The following is a 5,755-nucleotide window of genomic DNA, read 5'->3' on the forward strand; positions in this document are numbered from 1 at the left end:
ACCTGAACTTTAAAATCTAAAAACACTTAAATATACGCATCAATACTTTACAAGGTACATATGTAAGTCATTATTTGTAATTTCGAAAAAAAAAAGGTTAAGCGGGGTTTGCCGGTGTTGTTTGTGTTAGCCTGGCATTGTCCGTTAACAAAGATATGGTAATATAAGTATATCAAGTATGCAAACTACATCATCAACAATTTCTGAGACATTTATGTATTAAACTGTTACCAGGTGCTAGCATATGCAATCAATTCGGTTGACAGGTTAATCGAATGTCGCATGTTAGGACTTACTACAACATTTGCTTAATTTTTCATAAATTGAAACACTGTAGTAGAGTTTAAACTATCCCTTACTAACCATCTGACGTTAGCAAATTGAAAAACAAGAACATCCGCCTCCGACAAAAATATGTTGTTCTTTTTATCGTAATCAACAGATACAAAACGCAAATAAAATGAGTCGTTTAACGCCGGCGAACATCAGACAATGGGCTTATCAAATCAATAGGACGTTAAACAAAATAAACCAAACCAAATTATCAAATCAACCTACGTCCATGGTCCTTCAATTATGTACCTGGTCCCTTGTGTCTATTCTAAATATGAAGACAACATGCGACAGGCGGCTATCTTGGATTTTGGTAATTAAATATTGTCATCACTATTTCTTGGGAGATATATCTAAACATTACCCATGGATTCCCCTTGTTCCTTAGCTGTATTTTATGCATGATGGGGAAACAAAATGCCCGACAGGCGGCCTTCTTGGTTTTTTGACAATTTTATTATTTTTTTTTTTTATTATTATATTTTTTTTTTTTTTTTGGAGCAAGGATGTTTAATTACGCACACCTATTTAATTACGCACACCTGATGATTTTGTTATTTTTTCCTCAAATTAGCCGAAGGCTGTACATATTTGTTTTTGTTTTGACTGAAACCAACCTTTCGTCGTCCTTTTGACGCTCTGAATATAGCACCTCGTTTCGAACCTATATGACTCGTCAAGAAAAAATATCATTTGATAAGAATGCAATGAAAAAATCCATCAAATACAGATAATAACAGCGTTAATATACGGATGACCCTCTCAACTGTCGTATGTAGGGATATCTTTCAACAATATATATAACATAAACTCCCCTTACATAAAGTCAATACATATAAATATGAATTAATTTTCCCATTTAAAAATGATGTCCAGCAACAAAAAGCTGCAATGAAAATATTATTAATGAAAAACGAAGTTTGTATGTTGTAATTAAAACTCAATTTCTTTATGCTGGTATATCAGGACATGTGACTCCATAAAAGGCTTTGGTTTGGTTTATTTTGTTTAACGTCCTATTAACAGCTAAGGTCATTTAAGGACGGCCTCCCGTGCGTGCGAAATGTATGCGTGTGATGAGTGCGTATGTGTGTTTTGGGAGGCTGCGGTATGTTTGTGTTAAATCTCCTTGTGATAGGCCGGATCTTTTGCCGATTTAGAGTGCTACCTCACTGAAGCATACTGCCGAAGACACCCAGCAGCACACCCCACCCGGTCACATTATACTGACAACGGGCGAACCAGTCGTCCCACTCCTTATTTGCTGAGCGCTAAGCAGGAGCAGCAACTACCGTTTTTAAAGACTCTGGTATGTCTCGGCCAGGGGACAGAACCCAAAGCCTTCCTCACATGGGCGAACGCTCAATTAAAGGCCAAAAGTGAGGCATTGTCAAGGGAGACATTAGGAAGAAGAAAGTTTCTAAGAAAGAAAAGAAAAGATAAGATTCCAAATTCAGTCCCCTTTTACGATCCTGCAATGGGGGCAGCAGGTACAATTCTAACGCCCTACCTGCAGGGCACCCATAAAAGGCGTTTCTGCAATTGGAAATACTGTTGCGCATAAAAGGCGTTTCTGCAATTGGAAATACTGTTGCGCTCCTATGTTGTTGGGTTTGTTGTTGTTTTTTTTTCAAGAGAAAGTTTTCAAAGGAATGTTCATTTGAAACCACAGCGTGATCCAATAAAAAGACATTATTTTTAGTGTGGTACATTAACCAGCTTGTTCCCAAGTTTTCGTCGCGTAAGACTATTTTAAGTCATAATGGACAACCATAGATCCCATATCCTCAAGCAAGTACTTGTTACCGCCTAGGAAATTGAAATCCATCTCCTGTGCCTTCCTGCCCACTCTACACATCATTTAGAACCTTCAGATGGTGGTTGTTTTCCACTTAAGTCAAATGTTGCTCAGGTTTCGAATTTCTTGGGATAAACTGAAATGAAACCACTCCACGTCAAAATTTCCCAACACATGTTCATCTAGGGCTAGATTTCTTGTAGTGCTATAGCATCTCTCCGTGCAACAGTAAATTATTCATCCAACGCAAAGAAATTTGAACTGAATTTTGAATTTGACCCCGAGGTGTTTTTTTCAACTGCAGGTCGAGACCAGCTTTTAATGCAAGTAGGGCGTAAGAATTGTACCTGCTGCCCCCATTGCATGATCGTAAGAGGCGACTAAACTTTGGATCTTATCTTTTCTCTTCTTTCTGAACAACTTTCTTCTTCCTAATGTCTCTCTTGACAATGCCTCACTTTTGGCCTTTAGCTGAGCGTTCGCCCCTGTGAGGAAGGCCTTGGGTTCTGTCCCCCTGGCCGGGACATACCAGAGTCTTTAAAAATGGTAGTTGCTGCTCCTGCTTAGCGCTCAGCAAATAAGGAGTGGGACGACTGGTTCGCCCGTTGTCAGTATAATGTGACCGGGTGGGGTGTGCTGCTGGGTGTCTTCGGCAGTATGCTTCAGTGAGGTGGCACTTTAAATCGGCAAAAGATCCGGCCTATCACAAGGAGACTTAACACGAACAAACCGCAGCCTCCCAAAACACACATACGCACTCGCTACACGCATACATGTCGCACGCACGGGAGGCCGTCCTTAAATGGCCTTAGCTGTTAATAGGACGTTAAACAAAATAAACCAAACCAAACCAATCCCCAAAATACTTGTTTACAATTTGGCAAGTTCAAAGCTGAAATTCACCAAACTGAGGGGACATACTTTCCCTTGAGGTCAAACACATGCCCCCTACTGCTATCGGTATAAAAACAAATTATTACCCATAGGGGAGAGATGGACATCATCTGAATAAAGGACAGGATTTTTCTCAATTATTTCAGGGTACCAGATATAACCCCCACTTCGACTTACAACATGAGAACTGACCTGGTTATTTATTCGAACTAGTATCCTTGTACCAGCCTGGTGACATGAATCACCCCTCCACTTTAGGCAGGGAAGAATAGCAGACCAGGCTTAAAATCAGCCATTTGTAGTAAACACATCCATAAAAAAAATTGAACGTTCGGAACTCTGATGTACCTTATCATGCCCACCGCCCAAGTTCTCTGATTTTAGCATCAGACAATCACCTCATGAATGCAAACGTTGCTGTACATATCCTGAAATACTGTGACTTGTTTCTATCAGTTTTTAAGCCTATGGCAGTAAGCGACATTTTTAATACAGCTAAATTTATACCTTGTAACAGGTGTCCCGATAAAATGGCAGAAAAATACGCCTGGAGCACGATTTCAGATAGCCAGAAAAGTTTCACTAACATTACTGGACAGGTAGGGGAATCTTCCTTCTGCAAATTAACAACCACCCCTTTCCCTGCTTGATCAGATTTAGAATGAGAAAGTTCTAACTCCAAAGTACCTTTATGATCATTTATTTTAACATTGTGCGCCATTAAGTCATGTCCACATTCCTCTTTTCAAGCAACAATTAATTCCCCCACTCTGAAAAAGCCACAGAAAACATGGTTGAAAACAAGGTTGCTTCATAAACCGAGCTACATACTACTGGTCGGATTTGAATAATTCTGACTACTAATTCTGGTGAGATTGGGAGACGAGGGTCTACTCTGGCATCTAATTTAGTCATGCCCGACAACATTGTCTTTATGATAAAAAAAAACTGAGTTACATCTACAAAGCCACTAATCCTACATTTCAAACCGATACCATCCATGTAAGACTTGATTCTTGATGGGGGAACTCATTTTGCTGACAACCATGCAACAAACTCGACTACACTTTGTAAGGTATGCGGTCATTGACTACTAGTAGGAAAAGACCTGCAAATGTAATCGAAACGAGTAAGTCGTGTCTGATAAACCTGCCTGGTGTTAAGCGCAATCGAAGCATGGATAAACCTGCCTATTTCAAGTTGCAATTTAGTTACTGAAACGCTTCGGGTATCTTTGAAGGCGTCAACGCTGCATCTGGAGCCTTGCGCAACGCCATACCACCTGCCCTCTTAGTACCTAAGCTCACAAAGTGTATATATTGCAAAAGTCCAGCAATGTATGCTGGGTGAGCAGACGTGTAGATGAAAATAAACACTGTGAAGGCATATGTCCAAATGTCGATATCCACTATCTTAGCAGTTTTAGATTCACCCTTAATAACAAGCTGACCATGGACCAGTTAATTTGTTTTCCTTATCTAAAGGAATAGGTATTGCTAATAGTTGACCAAGATCAACAAACTCATTACTATGGATACTTTGCCGAACTGCTACCGAAACATTCCTTCCTAAATTATCGTTCACACAAACAACCTGATGAACCCCATGGTTAAAAGTACCTTCCCAGACATTGTTTGTATTCTGGAAACTGACTGCACTATATCGATATCAATACGTGTACCTTCTGGTTAAACAGTTATCCTTCGCTCGATGGCCTGCTGTACTGTCTCGACTATCTTCGGTACAGTTCTGATGGAAACTTGCTCCAAGACCTCTTTCAATTGTTTTGGGGAGAATGGGTATCTCTACCTCAGCTCCGCAGTCCCTCTCCCAACATCTCTGTCCCTCGTCAGTGGACGCCCAGCATAAGGGCTGGAAGAAGCCCCTGTTGCACCCTTCCCCCTCACACTGAAACTTCAAAAATCAATATTACAAACTAACCAATGATTACTTTTCAAACATTAATTACTTCCTTTTCATGAAAATAAATTGTGCCTACCTGCGATAACTACAGGCAACGATTTAAATATTCAAACATTTGAACTGAAACCGACTAAATTTCGTGTATATACATAACTACCTGTTTCCACTAAATATTTAACACGCTATTCCAATAAGCAGCGGAATCAGCGCCGGCATAGACCTGGAAACTATGGCTAAGAATTAACTGGTAACCAGGTCTTCGGCACCTCATCGCAAATCACCTTTATATTTCACAATGAAATTATCGATTTTTAGATAATGTTTACAAAACTATAATCAAATTACATTACATATAGTAAGAGCTATGCGGCGTGTTAGCATCCAACGTGAAAACACGTGGAGTACACACCCGCCATATTGGTAATTAGCAAAACAAAATTCCGCTTTTGACACGAAAACTGGGAAACAATCCTAATCTTCCTGCAAGATCAGGGATTATTGTATTCAATATTTAATTATTTTTCTCTTGTTGAATAAACAGCCTTATTTCACCACCGTCTCCGTTTGTAAACTATGCTTTCATTTCTGTCTCCTGACAGAGGAGTTCAAGATCACTGTATAAAGACTGATCAAAGGGAGATACATCGTCTTTATGAGGATGAACTGATATAATAGGGAAAATTTATTCTTAGTATTTCGTTCAGGCTCTTTTATTATTCGTTTTATTTTAATTTACATTTGATAACTGATTTTGCCTTTTACAGTTCTTTTGCCGTAACATTAGGACAAATCACCTACTGCAGTTTT

Source organism: Pecten maximus, chromosome 15, assembly GCF_902652985.1.
Source record: "Pecten maximus chromosome 15, xPecMax1.1, whole genome shotgun sequence".
NCBI lineage: Eukaryota > Metazoa > Mollusca > Bivalvia > Pectinida > Pectinidae > Pecten > Pecten maximus.